The 24989-nt window shown below is 38.3% G+C and overlaps 1 protein-coding gene across 4 annotated transcripts in view; it reads left to right on the top strand.

Moving 5' to 3' along the window:
* Nucleotides 1–24989, top strand: part of PALLD (palladin, cytoskeletal associated protein) — a 2901248-nt gene that overhangs the window by 2372879 nt on the left and 503380 nt on the right. The window lies entirely within an intron of this gene.

Raw genomic sequence — 24989 nt, 5'->3', positions numbered from 1 at the left:
CAAAGACTTTTCTCATTCATAAACACTATATATTATTACTAAAGATGGTGATGTTGCTTAGAAAACATAAAACTGCATAAATTGCAATAACTTCCATTTAAATTAATACATAAAATACCTATAGCGTGACCCAATTATATCATTAAATACACTTATCATAATCCCTCAGAAATCATTTTAAAAATCATGACTATAAATATAATTATAAACCCTGTTTGAAAGAATTTTAAGTCTTCAATTGTAATATAGGCTTAATAGTTATATAATCATTTAAGCCTGGCTCATTAGATGCATCAGTTAATAACTGCCATTTCATCTCTTTCTGCCCTAATATTGCTTTATAATCACCTTCCCGTACTCCCATTATAAGTTGTTCCACTACTGCGAATTTAAATGTGAATTTAAAACTTGAAGAGTTTTTGTTAGACAATTGTATATCCAGTAATACATATAATTATCTGAAGGTTGAACATCCTTTAATGGCTACAATAGTTGGAATCCCCAAGGTTCATAAAAGTATTGTAGCTCCACCACTCCTTTCTATTGTCTCTGGCAGTCATTCCAAAACCTTCCCTTTGGGTACTGCCATCGACAAATGGTTAAAGCACATATATGCTAAAATCCCACACCTAGTAAAGGATTCTTGGGTGTTTTTAAATAATTTACACCAGGAGTGTGGAGGGAAGGATTGATATACATCACTGTTGATGCAATAGATCTATTTTCTTGTATCCCTAAAGAAAGTGGATTGGAAGCATTCTGTAATAGTATCAGACAGTATTCAGACCTCAGGTGGGATCAAATTAGTCTGATAATGGAACTCATGTCTGTGGTACACGATTATAATTACATCTTTTTTGAAGGAGAATATTATCGACAGACCAGGGGGATGCCAATGGAGGCTGCCTGTGCCCCCTTCTATGCCAACCTGGTTATGTTGGATTGGGAAACTTCTCACTTTTTTAGGTGTGATTATTTCAAGTACATTAGACACTATACAAGATTCTTGGACGATATTTTTATCTTATGGAACGGTCCAAGTTATATGATTGATGAGTTTATTGTATATCTGAATGGTAATAGCAGTTTTCTTAAATTTACCCATTCTGGAGTTTGGATGGTATAGCATATTTAGATACTTATATTTCTAGTTCACCAAGCGGATTTACTTCACGCATATACAGAAAAAATACCTTCTCTAATAGTTATTTGGAATTCAAAAGTAATCACCATAGGAAAATGTTGAAAAATATATTTAAAGAACAGTGTATTAGGGCGGTAAGAATGACATCCAGTTATAGTGAAATGAAAGATGAGATAGATTTTATTATGTCCCTATTTAGATCTAGGGGTTATCCCATGTATATGTTGAAAGAAGTTAGTAGTTATGTTATAGGTGAATGGGGTAAAAAATACCCGCCCATTTTAGGGACTGAATTTAAGAGTAATAGGGAGATTCATCACAATGAAGTTCAATAAAAGAGGGCATGTGTTTTGAAATACAATTCTCGAGCCCGTGACATTAACCAGATTCTTAGCAAAAACTGGAATGTCTTCAAGGTTGATAAGGGAATTAGTGACATAGTTGGAGACCATCCGGTATTTGTTTATAAGATGGGTAGTAATTTGAAAACTCTGTTCGAAAGAGGTAGTATTAGTAGGAACATGAAGCCGAACAAATGCACAAGACGTTGTGGGAGCTGTAGTCAGTGTGGTTCAATTTGGTAGGTTGAGGGTGTTATGCTTGATAACATCACTAAAACCAAAATTACCTTTCAACATGGCAACTGCAACTCAAAGAATGTTATATATTTGGCCAAGTGCATGTTATGTTCCAGCTTTTACATAGGAAAAACAGAGAGATGTTTTAAAAAAATAATTTACGGTCATCTTTATTGTATTAGGTGGAAAGACAAAAGTAACTCCGTATATAGGCATATAGATAGGTATGGAGATTTACACACATTTAAATTCACCATAGTGGAACAACTTATAATGGGAGTACATGGAGGTGATTATAAAGCAATATTAGGGCAGCACTGGAGATGTACAAGCCAGTGCATTTCTTTGTGCCGGTCCCAAGCCTGGATAAATGGGGAGGGTTGCATCAGGAAGGGCATCCGGCATAAAACTTGGCCAACTCATTCATGCGGACACTAGTAAATATTTACATACCGGATCAGTCTAGGCCTGGGTTAACAACGACCGCCACCAGTACTGTTAGCCAACAGGGTACTGGGGGAAATTGGGCTACTGTTGGCCGAAGGATGAGAGGAGGTGGAAGGCATGGTCAAAGGCAGGAAGAGAGGAGAAAGGCTAGGAATGTGGTAGTGAGGGTCAGAAATTTGAATGTTGGCAGTATGACTGGTATAGGGAGAGAGCTAGTCGATATGATGGACAGAAGGAATGTTGGTATATTGTGTGTGCAAGAGACCAGATGGAAGGGGAGTAAGGCTAGGTGTATCGCAGGTGGCTTCAAATTGTTTTATCATTGTGTGGATGGGAGGAGAAATGGAGAAGGCATTATCCTGAAAAAACAGTATGCTAAGAGTATTTTGGAGGTGAAAAGATTGTCGGATAGAGTGATGTTTATGAAGCTGGAAATTGATGGTGTAATGATGAATGTTGTTAGTGCATATGCTCCACAAGTTTGGTGTGCAATGGACGAGAAAGAAAAATTTTGGAGTAAGTTGGATGAAATGGTGATGACTGTACCCAAGGGTGAGAGAGTGGTGATTGGAGCAGATTTCAATGGGCATGTTGGTGAAGGGAACAGAGGGGATGAGGAAGTGATGGGTAGATATGGTGTTAAACAAAGGAATGCAGAGGGTCAGATGGTAGTGGATTTTGTGAAAAGGCTGGACATGGCTGTGGTGAATATGTATTTTAACAAGAGGGAGGAGCATAGGGTGACATACAAGAGTGGAGGAAGATGCACACAGGTGGATTATATCTTATGTAGGAGGGCCAGTTTGAAGGAGATTGGAGACTGTAAAGTGGTGACCGGGAAAGTGTAGTTAAGCAGTATAGGATGACGGTTTGTAAGATGATGTTGCTAATCAAGAAGAGAAGGAGAAGTGTAAGGACAGCACCAAGGATCAAATAGTGGAAACTGAAAAAGGGTAATTGTGAGGTGGAGTTCAGGGAAGAGTTAAGACAGGAACTGGGTGGCAGTGAAGAGTTACCAAATAGCTGGGTAACTACAGCAGAGCTAGTAAGGGAGAGGGAGACTGCTAGAAAGGTGCTTGGTATGACATCTGGACAGAGGAAGGACGACAAGGAGACATGGTGGTGGAATGAAGAAGTGCAGGAGAGTATACAGAGAAAGAGGTTGGCAAAGAAGAAGTGGAATTGTCAGAGAGATGAATAAAGTAGACAGGAGTATAAGGAGATGAGGTGCATGGCAAAGACAGAGGTGGTGAATGCTAAGGATAAGGCATATGAAGAGTTGTATGAAAGGTTGGACACTAAGGAGGGAGAAAAGGACATGTACCGATTGGCTAGACAGAGGAACCGAGCTAGGAAAGATGTGCAGCAGGTAAAGGTGATAAAGGATAATGAGGGAAACATACTTACAAGTGAGGAGAGTGTGTTGAGGAGATGGAAAGAGTACTTCGAGGGGTTGATGAATGAAGAGAATGAGAGAGAAAGAAGGTGGGATGATGTGGGGATAGTGAATCAGGAAGTGCAATGGATTAGCAAGGAGGAAGTAAGGATAGCTATGAAGAGGATGAAGAATGGAAAGGCTGTTGGTCCAGATGACATACCTGTGGAAGCATGGAGGTGTTTAGGTGAAATGGCAGTGGAGTTTTTAACCAGATTGTTTAATGAAATCTTGGAAAGTGAGAGGATGCCTGAGGAATGGAGGAAAAGTGTTTTGGTACAGATTTTTAAGACTAAGGGTGATGTGCAGAGCTGTAGTAACTACAGAGGGATTAAACTGATCAGTCACAGCATGAAGTTATGGGAATGAGTAGTGGAAGCTAGGTTAAGAAGGGACGTGATGATTAGTGATCAGCAGTATGGTTTCATGCCGGGAAAGAGCACTACAGATGTGATGTTTGCTCTGAGAGTGTTGATGGAGAAGTACAGAGAAGGTCAGAAGGAGTTGCATTGTGTTTTTGTTGACTTAGAGAAAGCATATGACAGGATGCCTAGAGAGGAGTTGTGTTATTGTATGAGGAAGTCGGGAGTGTCAGAGAAGTATGTAAGAGTGGTACAGGATATGTACGAGGGTAGTGTGACAGCAGTGAGGTCTGCGGTGGGAGTGACGGATGTGTTTAAGGTGGAGGTGGGATTACACCAAGGATCAGCTCTGAGCCCTTTCTTATTTGCAGTGGTGATGGACAAGTTGACAGACGAGATGAGACAGGAGTCCCTGTGGACTATGATGTTTACAGATGACATTGTGATCTGTAGTGAGAGTAGGGAACAGGTGTGGGAGACCCTGGAGAGATGGAGATATCCTCTAGATTGAAGAGGAATGAAGGTCAGCAGGACTAAGACAGAATATATGTGTGTGAATGAGAGGGAGGATAGAGGAATGGTGAGGATGCAAGGAGTAGAGGTGGCGAAGGTGGATGAGTTTAAATACTTGGGATCAATAGTTCAGAGTTATGGTGAGTGTGGAAGAGAGGTGAAGAAGAGAGTACAGGCAGGGTGACGTGGGTGGAGAAGAGTGTCAGGAGTGATTTGTGACAGACGAGTACCAGTAAAAGTGAAAGGGAAGGTCTACAAGAGGGTAGTGAGACCAGCTATGTTATATTGGTTGGAGACAATGGCATTGACAAAAAGGCAAGAGTTAGAGCTGGATATGGCAGAGATAAAGATGTTAAGATTTGCACTGGGTGTGACGAGGGTGGACAGGATTAGGAATAAGTAAATTAGAAGATCAGCCCAGGTTGGAAGGTTTGGGGACAAAGCCAGAGAGGCAAGATTATGTTGGTTTGGACATGTGCTGAGGAGGGATGCTGAGTATATTGGGAAAAGGATGCTAAGAATGAAGCTACCAGGTAACAGGAAAAGAGGAAGGCCTAAGATAAGGTTTGTGGATGTGGTGAAAGAGGACATGCAGGTGGTTGTTGTGACAGAGCAAAATGCAGAGGACAGGAAGAAATGGAAACGGATGATCCGCTGTTGTGGCCCCTAATGGGAACAGCCAAAAGAAGATGATGATTACGGCAGAAAGAGATGAAATGGCAGTTATTAACTGATGCATCTAATGAGCCAGGCTTAATAACTATTAAGCCTATATTACAACTGATGACTTAAAATTCTTTCAAACAGGTTTTATAATTATATTTATAGTCATGATTTTTAAAATGATTTCTGAGGGATTATGATAAGTGTATTTAATGATATAATTGGGTCACGCTATTGGTATTTTATGTTTTAATTTTAAATGGACGTTATTGCAATTTATGCAGTTTTATGTTTTCTAAGCAACATCACCATCTTTAGTAATAATATATAGTGTTTATGAATGAGGGAAGTCTTTGTATGTACAGTTTAGTATTAATGGAAAGTCACAAGTTGTATTATCAGGCTAAAAGGTGACCACGGTAATATATTCTCCTGTTAATCGAAGAATATGCAGTATAGTCCACACAAAGCGATTTAAAAATCTTTGTTTTAAAATAAAACTGATTTATTAGGCATGCTCCAGGAGTGTTGTGTTCTTCTTCTGGATCTAATTGATTTGCATAAAATGTTTTTTTTTTCAGCAGACTTATCAGTTGACAAGCTTCTTATAGAAAGCAAATTTGAAAAATCTGCCGCATATAGCTTCCCCTTCCCATCCTTAAGCAAGCATACAGCTGAGATTACTGCAGTATCAAGCCCAACTACAGATCTCTTCCTGTGATATAAGCCACATGGATGGAGACAGAGGCTTTGAAGTGCGCAGACGGTATCAGGTGTCTCACTGGGAAATCAACCAAGAGAATATGGTCTGTGGATACAAGCTGAGGGAATGTGGTACACTAAAAGAGCAGGAATGGAATTTAAAAATGTGATTTATGAGAAGGCTGTAACTATTTGTGTGGACAAAAGGCAAGCTTCTCAGAGTTGTGGTTCAAAAACAATACAACCTTTTTTCATTAGCATACCTTTTACAACAAGCAGACCAGAGGACTGGTTTTAATTTTGGAAGCTGTTCTGGTTTAACAAATGTATTATGTGTATATCTGACCAAAGCTAATTGTGTACAGATGCACTTGTCTAGTGTACTCTGCTGTTGTTTTTTTAATGCAGTTTCAATGAACATACAAAAAGTGTTCATATAAGTATAGTGTGTGTGTGTGTGTGTGTGTGTGTGTGTGTGTGTGTGTGTGTGTGTGTGTGTGTGTGTGTGTGTGTGTGTGTGTGTTTATATACATAATGTATGATTTATTTGTAGTTGCTGAACAGGCCATATATCAGGTATATCTACACAATCTACTTCCGGAGGGGAAGGTTATGGAGGTGCAAGTAAACAAAGGCAAGAATTCTGACAAAAATTACCTCTGGCTCATAAAGCTCAACTGTTACTAGATTTTCATGGATGTTCCTGACATTGTCTCAAGATTTCATTCTGTTTGTCTTAAAATGTGAGATGCTGTGACAAAATGATGAAGCTTGTAGTCACTAAATAATGCCAAGCATTAGAGCTGCAGATGTCTTATTTTTGGGGAAATACATATTAATACAAATCAGGTTATGATGTAAACATTCTATGTATCACCAGTGCATAAAATGAATTCCTGATTTTGAACATTTGTCTCTCATTAATTTTTGGCTTTGCCACAAATTTTTGTTTTTTAAGAGGTTTGCATTGACTGTTTTTCATTGCATCTTTAAGTTGTCATGGAAACCACATGGTGAGCACTGAGTGGTTGTTTGAAGAAATACCCTCACCATGCTGACTCACTGAGGCAGTACGACTGAGTCCTTTATTTAAGGCTGGATGTTGAGAGCGGCAAGCAGGGCTGGCCCCCAGGTTACCACGTAAACCTCAATTGAAGTTTCATCTGCCGCTAACTGTGTAAAGCATGCTGATATCTAAAAACTGTGGGGTTTATTAGGCAGAGCAGGTATATGTGTGTGCTGAGATGCAACACAATGACAGCATTCTCAAAAACAGTTTGTCTATAGCTGTCATTTTCTTCACAGTGACATTTCTGAAACATTAACTGCTTCCGTCATGTTTATCCCGAAGTTGCCCACACTCTTTTATAATCTTTAAAACAATGCCAGTGTTGCAAGTGTATAAAACTGGTTCTGCTTGTACAAAAGGTGTCAGAGATGCAGAGCTTAAGTAATAAATAGTTTAACTTTACGCATATGGTAGTTACATGGGTTAAGTGATAAATATCTCAGTCTGTATCATACATGTGGGTAGCCAGTTTTATGTTAGAGCATAACTGCACTGCACATCCCACAGCTAGTCTATTTTTTTTTTAAATCAGCAAATTTAATTTCAAGGGAAGTAAAACTGTAGATGTGCATTTATACTGATATCGAAAAGGTCAAGGAATATTCAGAGTCAATAATAAAAGAGTTCTCTACAGATGCACTCGTGTGTCAAATACTAGGTCAGTGGCTTTTAAGTGGTATTGAATTCAGAATTGCTTTATCCTCACACAGATACCAGTTGCAATGATTGAATGTGAGACACTGGGACTGTTTTTTTGCCAACACAGATGCTTCTAGCAGTCTGTTTAGCTGAAGAGAAGCTAAAGTCTGACTAGTTCAGACTGTCCAGAGATAAAGGCAGGAGCTGGTCCTATCTTCAAGAGGCCGCACTTGCAAGAGAATATGAGCCTGTGTTGTTATATATACATAGACATTTTAGAACTTCAGTCAAGCTGCAATAATCATAAGGCAGTTTGACTATTTACTGCCTCGTGATGATTATTAAAGAAACTTGTGTACTTCTCTTCATAGTTTATGCAAAGCAGGAAGTACTCAAATCTTCAGTGGCAGAACCATTCAGTACTGCTGATTACACATAAATCAATGGAGACATTCCCCAAACTTGTGGACAAGTTTAAATTTGTAAAGTACACCATTAAACAATAGTGTGCCCTGTTCTCTCCCTTGTTGAAAGACATTTCTGTCCCCATAGTCATAAAGTGTGGGTGAAATAATGGGCTGGCACATCTTGTGTCCCTTAATATTGAAAGCCACACTGGCAGGGGACAGTAGTATACCTAGGACACTGATGCAGGTTTGAGTGTAGACTGATAGCATGTACTTCATCACAATCAGAAATACATGAAAGATTTATTATTTCAGACTGGAGCTGTATAAGCAGACTTACTGTTCGTGTGTGTGTGTGTGTGTGTGTGTGTGTGTGTGTGTGTGTGTGTGTGTGTGTGTGTGTATATATATATATATATATATATATATATATATATATATATATATATATGTATATGGAAACGATACAAAATCCTGAAAGCCCAAAATCCTGAAACTCAAAATCCTGAGACCAAAATCTTGAAAGTTCAAAATACTGAAAACTCAAAATAATGAATCTCATAATACGGAAAACACACAGTATACTAACACTTACTATATTCCAACACAAGTACATACAGAAACATACTACCTTTCAGCTATAAGCAGGAGAACAAACCCCCCCTGCATCCCCCATGTGGGGGGCTGTGCCCCCCACACCCCCTGCTACTTATATATATCAACTTCGAGATTGCACTTCACTACAGTAAGTGCAATCTCGGAGTTGATATGTTAAAATAGCAGGCACAGCCCCCCACATGGGGGGTGCAGTGGGGCTTGCCCCCCTGCTTATACTTGGAGAAGAGTAATATTGTTTGTCTTTTATTTGTTTCTGCATGCACATTTTTCCTGGAATATAGTAAGTGCTGGTATTCTGTGTGTTTTCAGTATTATGAGATTCGGTATTTTGAGTTTTCAGTATTTTGAACTTTCAAGATTTTGGTCTCAGAATTTTGTAGTGCTCCCATATATAGATCTGTGTGTGTGCATGTAAAACTTACAGTATGGATTGCTGTTTAATTGGTTCATAGATCAGTACTAGGCAGGCTACCCTTGTGGGTCATTTTAAGCTTATACAGTTACCCCATGTGAGAATCAAACATTGCACTGTGTTTGTAAGGTAAACAACTTCACCATTATGCCAACCTCGCAGCATATTTAACTGCTACACATTATTTCCTCATCCTTTCCTCAATGTGTTTTGTCTTCATCCCCTGTGGGAACCCTACATTGCAATAATCCCACATTTTTGCATAGTGTAACACTTTTGTCTTGCTGTGCAGTTATCATATCTATCTGTCATTAAGTTCATCCTGTTTTACCACTTCCTATTTTATCTGTTATGCATATATAAATATATGCAAATTTGATACAGATAGAGAGAGAGAAACGGGGAGGAGAGAGTACATACAGATAGATGTCCTTCATTTGCTTTGTACCAGACTAGTCCCTTACAGTTCACACAAATTAAGTATGCAAAGAGATGCATATATGTAAGTCCCTAGTTTTCCATGTAACTGTTTAGGGGCCTTTGTACTTCCCACTCTTCTGAGTTCTTTTCCATTAAAATTGTTTAGACGCCCTTAACCACTGAGCAAGTGCTAGTTTAATATCTTGGGGGTAACCATTTGATATTCTGAGTCCCATCAGTGCAAGTCCCAGAATAGTAAGGCTAAATGAGCAAAATTGCGGGCTTACATATACAAAGTCCGAGATTCTCATTTCTTGGAATATTCCTTTTTCTCGAAGGTACAGTGATCTCGGAGTTGATATGTATAAGTTTCGGGGGAGTGAGAGGCTTGCAAAAGACAACTTTAAAAGAGAACCGTGATTGCTGTTCACTATTCTCCCTTATTTTCAGACTTTTTTTGTAATTCTAAGGTTTGTATTTATGAGTCTTGGAATTACAGTAGGGAGATGTCTTAGGGACTTCAAAGTAATGATGTCATGAAGGGAGTCTTAGGGACTTAAAAGTAGTGATGCCATGAAGGTAACAACTGCATCGTACACAAGTTATTAGATTGGCAATTGGCAATGTAGAAGATGTGTAGCTCAGGCTCTGCATGTCAGAGGAATTTAGGCAGCTGAGAGCAAGTTGTGTTTTGTGTGTGTGTGTGTGTGTGTGTGTGTGTGTGTGTGTGTGTGTGTGTGTGTGTGTGTGTGTGTGTGTGTGTGTGTGTGTGTGTAGGAAGTGCAGCAAGGAACAAATACTTTTTTTTTTTTTTTTGTGATTTTTTTTTTTTTTGGCCCTCAGTTCGGAGGTACTACTTTGATAAGCTCATAATTAGATGCAAATGTGTAGTGGGTCATGATTCATGATGTGACGTTCATACAGTGCAAAACAAGTTCCTTGTCAATGTAAGAGTAAAAGACGTAGAAAACTGAGGATTTGCTACAAGTAAATGCAGCAGCAGTATCTGTGCAGTAACATTTACTATGTAAACGTGTCTCCAGTTGGTGTTTGACACAGCTGTAGACACCATAAATGAAAATGTGACTGCTACTGGATTACAAACGACCAATTAACAAATCAGCAGCTGACCAGCCATTTTTATGTAGACGGAAGAATCATTTGGGCAGTCATTGTGATGTACCTGTCAAAAGCAGAATGATGAGGAACTTAAGGTCTTCCTATCCCACTGATCACAAAGGTAAGTGTAGTGCACACTGTGCTAGTGACAATGATCAGACACAAACAAGAGACACACAGGTTATATCACAGGATTTTGTTTATCTGGTGGGGAGCTGGTATAAGTTATTTTGAAAGTCAGTCAGGGTGTCTGCGAGCATGCGATTGGCATGGTCTGCATCCCAGTGCTATGTGCTGAGGATCATTCTGTGGTGTAAGCTTAATGTAAATTGTCTAAGTTATCTTGTGATCATGATCTGAAGGTGAAACTCCAGTCTCACTCAGACTGTTGCTTCAATGACTGCTGCAGATACTACCTTTCTGGTCCGCTGATTACGCGTCAGTGAAATCTAGACCCCCTTTAGCACTGCATGGAAAGCTTCTTTCTTTAGTCATCACTGCCAGCAGGTCCTTGGGTTTCGACTTTAACAAGTACCAACCACCTTTCTGCCACAGTTCCCTACCACTGCCTCCCATCTAGGGAGATATTTAACGTGGTTTATTCGAACTCCATGTCAATATCCTTCCCCAGCACATGGAAGAAGATTTCTATGGGTAAGAGTTGAACTCATACTACAGGGACTCATCTGCTACACATTCCCAACAAAACACCTCCTTTTGCCTTACTTTTGGTTCTTTCTTTTTCTTTCATTAAGTTTTGCATTAGATCCTTCGCTGCTGCAATTGCTCCTGAGCCACAACTCTCACACTCCCTTATTAGGTCCACATATCTGATCCCATCCCCTGCTCTAAATCAAATTCTTTTCTTTTTGCTCTTCCCAAACTTTTGATATCCCTTCCTGTATTAATTGCCCCCAGTAACCAAGCTCCTTAACCAAGGTAAACCATTCTGTTGTTGCGGCTATCCTACCCCTAGCCTTGCATTTTTGCCTTGCCGTACCTTTCAGAGCTGACTGTTGCATCCAATCCTGAATGTTTTGTCTTTTTAATAGCTCACTGTTGCATTATAACTATGATTCTCCATATCCTTTCTATTGTCATCCCAATATCCCTCCACCCATATCCCTATATCTTGCATACTTTTCCTTTCTGCTGTCTACCTTATCAGCATCTACTTCACGTGAGGGGAATACAGTAATGTTTTGCATCACATATGTGACACTTCTTGCTATGAGTAGCCATAAATTAGCTTTCAAGATTGGGGAACCCCAATCCCCCCATTCCATTGTTAAAACCAAGCTGTTCCAGTTTTTTCTAGGCTTTTTACCTTCCCATAGGAAATCATTACATTTATTTATTAATTTTATCCCAAGTATTTTTCTCTGGTTTTGCAAAAAATGCTAGGCGGACAAATAAAACCAAAGGAATCGGGAGTATTTTAATTGCCTGAACTTTCCATAGCCGTAAATGTCTACCTCCATTGCCTGATCATTGCTGCAGCTTTTCTCCATAGGTCTTTCCATGGTTTGCACTAGATCATGGGTAGAAATGTAGTTATGACCAATGACTTTAGTTTTTGTCTCATTTACTTTGTACTCTGGTGGAAGTTTATAATCATGCAAGATGTTAAACAGCAGCAGAATGTCATTTGCAGGGTCTGTTGCATGCACATATGGATTTTCTGCAAAGAGTGCCAGTTCTCCTGCCTCCCGTTCCAGCTATATTCCCTTGTAGTGGAATCTCTAATCTGTACTTGAAATGACTCAATATGTGTATTGCCTCCCATCACTTCTAAAGCCTTTGGCATCCTATTTTCTGTCGTATGTATGTATGTATATATATATATATATATATATATATATATATATATATATATATATATATATATATATCCATTATTAATGTGATCCACTAATCCATTGTCTTGGAATTCCAAATCTGAGTAGCACCTGTTTAGAAACTTTAAACTTACTCTATCAAACACTCTCTTGGCATTCAAACCACTCAATATTCGATTATATTTCTTCTGTTCTGCAAGTCTTTGAATCATTACTATTATAAATAGAACAATCTCCATCAAAATTATGACTACAATGTAAGGAAAACTGCACCATGAGCAAGAATAAAAACCCTAACTTTATTCAATAAAAAGACTATATAAAACAAGTTAAGTGCTTTCATCCGTACAATTTCAGACTTCATCAGAACAAATATTCAAGTGCCTCCAAACCTCTTTTAAAAGTAGTAATTAAAATTTGTATAAAATCTTTGATAAACCAAGGAACAACATTTGTGTGTAGTGAGCACAAAGGAATTATTTCTATAGTTTGGCAGCCCTCGTCTTAAGAACACTAGAAATTCTTATATTATCGTTTAACCCATGGAATCTGCCCACATCCAATCTTAGTTGTCAAAGCAACTCCCTGTATTCCAACTTTGCTTCCCAAGGTCCACTCCTGGGATCTTGAACTACTTGTTCTAATATAAAGTATAAAAAAGGCAAAATTTACTAACGTGACATTCCTTGGAGTGTTTATAAAGTGCATCAGAGTCTTTGCAGTGTGTCACATCGTAAATATGTTCATAAACATGCTTCCTTATGGTCCTTTCTGTCTTTCTAATATAAAAGCTCATAGAGGAAGTGCAGTTCACTAAATAGACAACTCGTCTGCTGCCACAGTTGAAGTGTCCCTTAGGTAAAGAAAATGTCCCTAGCCTCTAAGTAAAATTCACTAGCATTTAACATATGCTGACACTGGTTGCAATAACCACACTTTTAAGTGCCAAGTTTCTTAGCACTAATAGTGTTGAACCTATTCCATTTGTCAATATTCTCCAAAATAACTTTCAAATTCATACCCCTTCTCATGACAAAAACAGGTATATCCATATTACCTTTCTAATTTCCGGGCTTAATGTTAAAACCCTCCAGTATTTCTTTATAATGTTTTCCAGGTCCCTAGAGTTAGAGCAAAATTATTTATAAACAAAGGCCATAGCCTGTAAGATTTCTTCACCAGGTCCATTTACCTGAACCCTTGTTTGTGAACCTAAAGTAGGCCAATAACTATGTTCACATTTATTCTTAACCTCTAAAGCAAGTTGGTCAATCATTTCATTCAAAAACATCTTGCTCTGTACTCATTCTGAGAGCCCTAATCATTTGTTCTTTAACTATACCCTTCTTCTGATAAAAGGGTACTCACTAAAAAATGCAAATAAGAATTCAAAAATGAAACCTTAAGGAAAATCCTTGATTGAAATTTCTTCCGCTTCTAATCCTTATAAATACATACATCTAAATAAGTAATAACTTCACTAGAATGAAAATTGGTGAACCTTACGAAGGGGTGGTACCATCAATGTAAACACAATTTTTTTTCTAATTCTTCCTCCTTCCCTTTCCAAAATAAAGAAATATCTAAAAAAAATGTGTATAATAAATAATGTTCAAAGAAAATTCAGAGGACAAGACAAACTTCTGTTCCCATTAGCAAAGAACTAAATTAGCAAAAAGTGGGGAAGCAACAAGCACCCATGGCAACCCCTTGAATTTGCTTGAAATAGTCACCATTAAAATAAATGAAATTATGTTTTAGGACTGTTTCCATAAATTCAAATAAAATCAGGTTCACCACGTTGTTGGTTAAATAATCACAATCCATAAAAATGTATTGAATCCATTCCAAACCATCTGCATGGGGTATACTTGAAAATAAACCGATAACATCAATAGCAACAAAAATGAAGTTTTCATTAAATAGATTAACTGTAATATTCCAGAAGAAATCCCATGAGACCTTAGTAATATGCTTAATAGAAGAAACAAACTTCTTTAACTTGTGGTCAATAAAAATAGCTAATGGTTCAGTTTTGGACCCAGCCCATGCCATAATGAGATGCAAAGGAGGCTTTTCAATGTTTTTTTGAACTTTTAGATATAACAAAAATGGAGGATATACAGGGATTATTCACTAACAAAAAATCAAGTAACTTTTTATCAATACTCTCCTTAAAAAAAGTGGTCATTAATAAAAAAATCTATTTTAGAGTAAACAATATTGATCTCATTTTTAGAAACCAAGTTCTACCTTTGGTCATCACCAAATATATCAGACATAAGAGAATCATACTCAATAGCATCCATAATGACCACTCCACCTCCTTTATAGGTTCATAGGTTCATAGGTTGGTACTGAGCTATCTGCCCGAAGGCATATATAAGCCCAGCCACGTTGTGCGGTATTCACCGCCCCTTAAGTAGTTCCCTAGACCCTTGTACTAGCAGGTAGTACCCTTGGCCCCTATCTAGTAGTGCTGTCGGTGTGATCCCCGGTGTGAACTTTCTGTTACCCATCCACTCATCAAGGTTCCTCTTGAAGAGTGATAGTGAGGGGCTCTGTCTTATGTAGATCGGGACCCTGTTCCATAGTAAGGGAAGTCTCTGCGAAGGGAATCTATCCCTCCAGCATGTTCTATTCATTATTGTGTTGAGGTTTATATCCCTAGAGCGTGTAGCTCGAGTAGATTTGGTTTTAATAAGATGGAGCATGTTCAACAATTCTGGGTTGGACATGGCTCTGTACGTTAGACAGAGATCGCCTCTGAGAAAGCGGTATGCAACAGAGAACAGTCTTAGCTTTTTCAATCGTGCTGCATAGGGCAACTGTTTGAGGCCAGTTATTCTCTTGGTTAGGTACCTCTGTGGTCTCTCCAGCTGCTGGAGATGTCTAGCCAGGTACATTCCAATTGGTGCATTGTACTCAGTGATGAGTCTGATGAGGGAAGAGTAGAGGGGCACCATTACATCCTTAGATCTTGATGCGAACCCTTTCATGATCAGATGGGTCACATAGAAGGATTTTCTAACCACTTTGGCAACATGGTTATCAAAGGAAAGCTGGCTATCTACTTGGGTCCCTAGATCCCTTATTTCTTCTTCAGATTTCAGGGGATTACCTCCTATGTTGTAGTTTGCGGATACTCTGTTTTTTCCAAAGGGGATTACTACGCATTTTTTTGCATTTAGCTTGAGACCATGGCTTGGACACCACGCATCAGTCTCATTTAGGCCCTTCTGGAGGATCTCCATGTCAGCCAGAGACTCTATTATAGCACCCAGTTTGCAGTCATCCGCAAACTTAGTCAGCCACAGCCCTTCCGTGCTTGCCTGTACTTCTGAGAAGTATATGCCAAACAGGAGGGGCCCCAGGACAGAGCCCTGAGGCACACCACTCATTACAGGTCTGGATTCGGACATAGATCCCACTACTCTTACTTTATGGGATCTGTCTGAGAGCCAGTTTGTGAACCATCTTATGACGTAAGGGTTTATGCCCAGGCTGGTGAGCTTATCAATAATACCCAAATGGGGAATGGTGTCAAGTGCTTTAGCAAGGTCAAGGTAAGCTGTGTGTACCTCCTTTCCCTTATCTATATCCTGAGTAACTGTCTCAAAGAAATCCACCAGGTTCAGGAGGCATAATCTGCCCTTGACGAAGCCAAAATATGTGGGGTCCAGCGACTGGAGGTTCCCAATCTCTCCATTTATGAGTTCCGTAATGATTCGCTCCATAGCCTTACAGATCAGACTGGTCAGGCTTATTGGTCGGTAGTTCCCAGGGTCAGTTGTGGCCCCACCCTTGTGTAGCAGGACCACCGTTGCCGTGTGCCATTCTCTGGGCACATATCCTGTGGAGAGGCTGAGACTGAACAAGGTATTAAGATGCGGGGTTAATTCCTTTTGGAGCTCGCATATGACACAGCCTGGGACACCATCTGGTCCCATGGAGGCAGTGTTTTTAGCTTTAGATAGAGCCTTGTTAACCAACGTATCAGTAATAATTGGACTTACACAATCCCTTGGAATGGTAATAGGCCCTGTAGGTGGTGAGGGGGGGGGGGGATTTGCACTGAACCTGTCAGCCAAGATGTTGGCAATGTCAGAAGGGTAAGTGTATTTTGTTCCATTTTGTACTAGCACAGAACAGACCTGAGCATTGCCATTTAGGTTTTTGACGTAGCCATAGAAGGCCTTATGGGTATCCTTGGTATCCTTGGCAACTTTCTTTTCAAAATTAGCTTTAGTTGACTTGATGAGGGCCCTCACTTTCTTACTAATGCTGATCAAGGATGATTTTTCTACTTGAGATTTGGCCTTTTTTTTGTATAAGTCTCCTCCTTTTATTGTAAAGTTTGCTTATGGCCAGGGTCCCCCAGACTGGACTGGTTTCATAATCCGGTAACCTGGCCAAGCTAATTGCTGTAATAGGGCTCATTCTTTTTCAGACAAATTCGAACTACTGCCCTTTTTAGTTGACTTTAATTTTTTCAAATCAGCTTTAACTAAGTCTTCAAAAAATTTTAAAGCAGGGTGCAAGGGTGGATTTACAGTACTTTTCCTTTTCAAACCTTCTCCACTATTATTTATATTAATATTTTATCAACATACTGCTAAGATTAATTTTATGCAAAAACATTTTTAAATCAATCAGTGTATCTAATACTCTTAAGAGGCTTAGTAGGAACAAAATGAAAACCTTTCATAAATAAATCAAAAACGTTTTGTCATCTAATAAATCTGTGTAATTAAAAAACATTGAAATTGCAAAATGTATTTTTAATTCCAGAATGTGTTTCAATAATATTTTGAGAGTCATTAATCAATGTTTCTGAATTCAACAATTGTAGTAGCAGTTGAAGCGAGCATTCCCTCCTCCTCTGCCCCCCATGGGGAAACTGTTTGTCTCTGCTCATGTTATGAACATTCAGTTCCTGTTTCCCTGCTAAACGTTCACTCTTCCTCAGAGGGGGGTACCCAAAAGGGGAGGCAGAATTCCGAGTTTCATCTTCCCTCTCACCATTTATCTCTCCATCATTCACATAATTTATAAAGTCATCAGCTATATCAACATTTCCTTTGGGTAAGGGATAAGCTCTTCTCTCATGATATTCCACTAAATCTCTTCTCATTTTACCCATTTTCTTTTTGCAAATACTCTCACAAACATAATCAACCTCTTTAAATACTTTAAAATAACTCATTTTGTCAACACTGTACATCATATCAGCAATCTGTCATTCTACACTCTAAGCTCATTTTATTCAATTTACACTGATAGTTTCTGACCATAAGCTTCATTAACTCAATACCAAAATTATTGAAGAGCTCCAACAATTCAAATATACTATTCCATTCAACATTGTTGGAAAACTTAATGAAACACAAGCCCTTTGGCACTCTTTTCACATTAATACATTCATTTAAATATTCTAGCTCTATCTGTGTGGTATGCACTTTTGAAAGTTTGTCTTTACGCACTTTTGAAAGTTTGTCTTTAAACAAGTGTACCATATCCACATATGTTTCATTCAACTGCTCCTTCAGGTCAGAAAAGTTAAATCTCTTACCAGTCCAATGGTCTAGATCAAACCTGTCACCATTAATTCCAAAATCTTTGTTGGCAATGTCCTGATAAGAATTATTAACTCCCCCATATCACTGCAAACGCTGATTCTTGGTGGCACTTCCTGGTTGAGAAGGGAACTCAAAACTAGCCTGCCCATGGTTCCCAATGGGAGCCATTAATTGGTTGGAACGCCAATCAAAAATTGAAATTGGTTTTCAGGCACTAATGAAGAGGAACCTAAATTAACTGCAGAACCCTGTGTACTCACAATTTGTGAAAGCAGCTCTATCAACCTGGGCAATTCACTTTTGGAAACTGAAACATTCTCTCAGTCAACCCATTAATATCAGAGTTTTGAAACTGGTTAACTGTAGGGTCTTCCCTTCCCGCTATGGCACAGGTGGAACAACAAGTCCAAAAAACAATCTCAGTCAAAACCGTGAATACAGAGCAAGGAAAATTGTTCCAATGGGTGTGAATTTTGCAACCAGTGAACTGAGCTCATAACACAGAGAATACATCCTAATTGTCTTAATTGATTTTATGCAAATTGTCTTATTCTTTGTGAAGAAAGGACTTCTGATTGGTTGAGAAGGGTTTTAAAGGAGGTTTGGAGGCACTTGAATATTTGTTCTGATGAAGTCTGAAATTATACGGACAAAAGTGCTTAACTTGTTTTATATATTCTTTTGATTGAATAAAGTCAGGTGTTTTTTCTTGCTCATAGTGCAGATTCCATTATTGTTCTAGTTATGTTCTCAGATGCTTGCCTGCCACATACAAACCCTCACTTATCCATATTAATAAGAGCTAACAATCTCTTAGTTTCATTGCAATAATAATGATAAAGGTCTTTTAGTCATGATTTAATACTAGTAAGGGACTATATAATGTAGGGTTTGCAGGATTATTTCCCTTTTTAAGATGACCATTACCACTGCATTTATCCAAGATCTGGGCTACTTCACCCCCTTCAGCTACCCTTCATCTAACTTGGGTATTTCTACTTCTAAAAACCCCTCTCAGCATTCTTTGAACCATTGGCCATCTAATGTTCTCACTCACAAAGAACCTCATAATTTTTTATTTTGTTCAGATTCACTCTTCCTATGAGTAGATCCTTACATTTTACTATGAGATGCTCAGTTTTTTGTTGTCTTAACTTTTGTGCTAACTGCTTTATACTTATGGAGTTCTCACCATAATAAAATAGGTAAATAATGTTTTCCTAAATTGACATTTTCCATATACTCCTCTACCTCCATCATGGCTTGTCTGTTAATTTTTCTAACTTAGCCTGGTTTGCCTATATCTTATCTTACTTCTTTGCTCTCCTCGCTTGTTTAAAAGTGCAGCCTTACTCTCAATGCATTTCATTAATTGCCTCATCTGAGAGCTGAGTCAGTAATTGTAAAAGTGAGCCTCAAACCCATGGACTAAATGTCATCTTTCTCATCAGATGCGTACAGAAGCACCAATGTTTGACATTATTCATGTTCACTATTTTCTGAAATTTAACTATGACCAGAGTATGATATAGTAAAATTATAGGATGAGTTGAGCACTTAACACCAAGTGTGTATGCTCCACTGAGATCTAAAATCTGCTGAGCATGGGCCAGCTGTTATATTGATGGGAGACAAAGGTAAACTTGGTTGTAGCAACCCTACTGGAATCCTATGACTGAAAATCTTCAAATATTTCTCTAAATATCTTGGTTCCCTAGATATCCTAGTTGTCATCAGTCCTCCTGATTCATCTCTTCAATCAAAAAAGATATTCTAATCTCTACCAAATAACAGAACTCCTTGTTGTTGCAAAATGATTTCCCCCAGCACTGTTTTATCTCCGTTGTTCTGAAATTAGGAGATAAATATAAGTTTATGATGATTACTTTACCCCCTTCCCATGAACTCTTTGATATCATAAATCTGCACTGAATGTTGAGGATGCATGTGTCACAAACAAACTTACCCCCACTCTTAAACAAGGCTAATACCCCTCTATAATCTTCTCCTCTCACCTTGGGATTGTACTCTGCCATCCCACTTTTCATCACATCCTTATGTTCCTTTTCATTCAAGAGGGCTTACTGCAACACTACTGTTATTGTACTGGGATCTCAAGAAAATGGAGTATTAGCTTGCAAAATCTTCTCTGAGTAGATGCGGGAAACACTTGAGACATAAATGTCAGTGAAGTGTATCTGAAGCATGTCAAGAATCAATAAAGGAATAAAAGCTGCTATAAAATACACGCTTCTTCATTGCCTGGCTAAAAGGATTTCGGTCTAGACAGATTATGCAGCAGTCATTGAAGCAATAGACACAGGAATTTCACCTTCAGACCAAGATTGCAAAACATATTATTAATTTCTAGGGCTTGTATAATATTTCCTATTTCTGTTAAAAGCACAACTACCAGTATAAATGCGCATTCAATTGAGATTAATTCTTCTAAAAAGACACATTTTAAATTATGATTATGAGAGGTTACCTCCAGAAAATACACTTAGTGTTTTACTTGTAGAAAAACTCAGCATGAAATTAAGTTGTGTCAATCAATTTAATTTCTTTACTGGGAAACAAAATGTGATTGGTCATGTGATGCTTGACTTGCTTACTTAATGTGTTCTTTAATTTTTTCCCTCATAGTTCTCATTAACAACTATTAGACGTGCTTCATACTTACTAATATAGGACAGTACTTTTTCCTTCTTACTGTACCTGGTTAAGCCATTAACATTCTATTTCAAAACTAAAAGTATTCCCATAGTATAATATTGAACACTTAATTATTGCTTAATCCTGCTTTGCCTGAATAATTTAATACTTTTCTGACCTTCCCTGACAATATCATGCAAATCATATTTCTACAGAAGTCTGGACACTGTTTTAGTCACTAAGCTGCTGACATCCATGCAAAATACAACCCCCTTGCAAACTTAAATCTAACTTCCAGATCTGTGAAATGAACCATGTAACCACATTCAAGATAAAAAAGAAAAACACTTCCTGGCTTCCTGCACTAGAAGAAATCCTCTTCCATGGCAGCCGTCACAGTGAACATTTCCTAAGTATGGGCAAAATCAAGTCAATAGACAAATCAATGTTGTATAACCTTCCATATAATTTTGAAGTCAACTCCCCTCCCAGCCTATAACACCAAATATAAATCCAACTCCTAAACAAAAAATTCTCGAATGTCTATTGAGCAAATTAACAAATACAAATGCACTACCTTCCAACCTGCTGCTAAATTCCATCTACTGAACTTGCACCTCTCTCTTAATTTGGTGAGCGTAAGCATCCATAATGGATATTATGTGCAATAGTAATCCTCTCTCACTAAAAAAAAAAAAAAAAAAAAGTATCAAAGAACAAATCTTCAGTCATCTCACACCTGGTGGTATCACCATCGTCATCCTTTTATGTTTCTTTATGTTTATATAGGTGTCCACTTTATCTTATTGGGAATTGCTGATCACTGCCTTAATACATTCCCTCCAGTAGAGTTCTTTAAAGTGTGCACCTGTAACTCCCAGTGGGTGTGGCTTCAGCCTTGAAAAACTGAAGTTATTACCTTACAGTTCTACCAAATACTAATCGACAGAGGTCGTATATCAATACAATTGTGTTTGCCATCATGCATGCTTCAAGATAAAATATTCTGATGCCTTGTATGTAGCATGGTTTTGGAAATATCAGTGCAAATATGAGCAGGCAATATTTGACGCCTAGAAGCACAGTAGGAGGTAACTGCAGAAACGCCTGGAGATGTCACTCGGCTGTAATGAGTTTTAACACAGAGTTAATACTCTGTCTATATTGTTAAAATATGGCCTAATCATAGCAGCAAATCTTTACTTTTATTTGACCTTATCTATTACCCTACCATAGGAGCCTTGTACAATAATATAGCCTCAGTCACAGTCATCTGGGGCTCTTTACTCCCCATCTTTAATGAGTGAGAATAACAAAAATGGTATAGTTTCAAGCCAGAGATAAAAAAAGGGTAAGGCACTGGGTAACATCCATCAGAAGTTACATGAAGCCCTTTACTTGACCTAGAGTTGTCTGTTTAATTAGAATGAGAAATCCCAGGCAGCATTGTTTTAATTTCTTCAGGCATGGACTGTGTACCTATCATCAACTTATGAGTGGTGTCCAAACCCCCACCTTCCATTCTCTCAAGGCCAGTTCCTCCTCATTAGACAAAGCATGGTTTCACATGTAAGTTATAAAGTGCCCCCATAAAGTCAAACAGTATGGAAGAGCAGTCCTCCTGAAACTGAAAGTAAGAAGGCCACAATCTCCACCCAGGTAAGGTTGTACTAAACCACTGACTTGACCTTTCTTATCCATGATCTTCCCTGATATATTATTGTTCCAATGACATATGATGGTGATTTTTTTATAAGCAAGCAGTCCATATTCCCATACATGCTGTCCAGCTCTCGGGACCCCAACATAAGGGTCGCTCAGATTTAAATCATCTGAAGGCAACCTATACAAAGGTATTGTAACATGATCCTAAATTTACCCAAACCCATATGCATTTATAACAACCTTCTGTTGAGACAGAAAGCAAAATAAGGAGGAACACCCACCTGAATCTATGTCTACAAACCTCAGTCATTCAGCATAAGTCTTGAGAAACCATATTTAAAGTCATTTTAATCATTGTAATAAAACAAGAGGTCCTGAGAAACATGTCCCACATTATGCTGAGCATTCAGTGTTTATTCCTCGTGTATCATTATCAAAGCATCAGTTTTGCTGCTGTTCACCCTGTTGACCCCTAACTTCCCTTAGTGCCCCACCTTTCTCCTGAATGCTGTGTACATCCTAATGCTACTTCTGGTGCCCGATATGTTTTGACCCCTGTGGCCTAAAAAGAAACTGAAGGTTACAGCAGCTTAAATATAATACCCAGCTTTGCCTATTTCTTTGTTGTCTTATTACTACCAAATATTTATTATCAGCATATACTCTTCTGGCTCCTACTTTCAAGGAAGCCCATTGCAGTTACAGATTAGATAAGATTTGCTTCTTTGGAGATTTGCTTCTTTGGTTGAAGTGATATAAACTTAACCAATATAGATCATATAGCATCTTTTTCAGTAAAGTATTTGGGATATAGGTGTTCTGTGTGCTTTTTTCGGCTTGATTGCATGAATGGAATAGCGGTTCGGCTACTAAAGAAGTTCTGCATGTAAGTTGTACACCTCTTCAGGGGTAAATCTTAACTTCTGTCCTCTTGAATGATCCTCCAACTTGATCATCTTCCTTAAAATGTCTTCCTGGACACTCTTTTTACTCCACTCTGTCCTTTAACTCCAACTCTACTTTCTGCAAACTAGCTATCTAATCATCATGTCTTGCTATATATTCCCCAGTTTTCTGTAATTTTTTATTGCTGATTTGAATATACTATTCTAGTGTCCCGTTAATCTTGTTAACTTCAGTGTACATTTCATCTATCAACATAATCCACTCTGCGTTATGCTTCTGCCAAACTGTACAGTCAAGGGAAGACCAAAGTATCTCTCAGTCAGATAAAGATGTGTTCCAAGGTGTTTTTATGGATTTTTTTTTTCTTATTTTTTCCTCTGTGTCATTGGCATTGAAATCTCTACAGTATTTTTTGTTACATTAATAAACAATAAAAGCACTGAGTTCAGAGTTCTCACTTAGGAGGATTGGCTTCTACTGTCATCTAGACTACCACCATACAGGAAGCCCCAGATCAGGCTCTTTATTGACATGGACTTATATCTGACTACATGAATGTAAGATCAGTTATTGATCTCTGGCACAGTATGATCTATAGAACTGTTTTCATATATGATTCAAATTCTTGTCGGTCCATGATTAGAAGAGAAGTCCTACAAAAGTTCACCATTTGGCCTTAGATTGTGCAGGTCATTCCTGACCGTCACACCACTCCAGGTAATCTCCATCGCTCTTGATGTGAGTGTTGTTGTCTTCTAGTGGAACTAAAAAGTCATTAGGTGGTACCTTATCAAGCAACATTCCCATGTCCTCCAAGAAGGCCAAATAATCTCACAGCTTAAGAACCTATGAGCAAATCACAAGAGTTTTCCTTTCTGCATTTCACAGTCACTTTGCAGTGCCGTTCTCATTTACTCACATAAATTCCAGCCAGAGACTCGTGAGTTTCCCCATACCTGTCTAGAGCTTCTTTCAAGGGGCAGGACCATTGTATTGAGGGACACCTCTTGATCAAAAACAGAATCAATGGTTATGTACAAATAAGACCAACTGTTTCTAGCAGGTACTTTTTAACCACCTGCTTAAGTTCTGATTCCTTCCCCAGCAGTGTCTTAACACAGACAGTAGTGAGTGTCCCTCTGATGTATAAATTGTTTCAACGGCTCTTTGGCATGTGTGTGTGTGTGTGTGTGTGTGTGTGTGTGTGTGTGTGTGTGTGTGTGTGTGTGTGTGTGTGTGTGTGTGTGTGTGTGTGTGTGTGTCTGTGTGTGTGTCTGTGTGTGTCTGTGTGTGCGCGTGTGGCAGACATACATATATATATATGTATGTATGTAAGTATATACACTAGCTTCTAAAATTGTTACAGCTTCTCAACACTTTTCTGTGGGTGCCACACTAGCAGATGTTGTGCTGTAATGCAAGATTAAAACTTTAGAAGTGGGAGGTGCTTAAAACCTTTAAGCACCTTTCATACATCAGAATACTGTTTAAAAAGTTGTTTTCCTGAATTCAGAGAGTAATTATGGCATTCCATGAACTCTCTTTCTGTGTGTGTGTGTGTGTGTGTGTGTGTGTGTGTGTGTGTGTGTGTGTGTGTGTGTGTGTATACACACACATATATATATATATATATATATATATATATATATATATATATATATATATATATAAAAATATAATATATATAAACAAAAGAACAGTACCAACTGTCAAATATTTAATCTGAAGGCCAAAACATCAGGAAGTAATTGGTCTCAGTCCAGCTAGGTGGAACTTCTACAGCTTTGAAAAGGTTCCAAAACCAGGAACAAAACATGG

The sequence above is a fragment of the Protopterus annectens genome, chromosome 2.part1 (genome assembly GCF_019279795.1).
Source record: "Protopterus annectens isolate FY-2018-M chromosome 2.part1, PAN1.0, whole genome shotgun sequence".
NCBI classification, from domain to species: domain Eukaryota; kingdom Metazoa; phylum Chordata; order Ceratodontiformes; family Protopteridae; genus Protopterus; species Protopterus annectens.
Note: the sequence above shows the minus strand (reverse complement) of the source record. Positions and strands in the feature narration are given on the sequence as shown.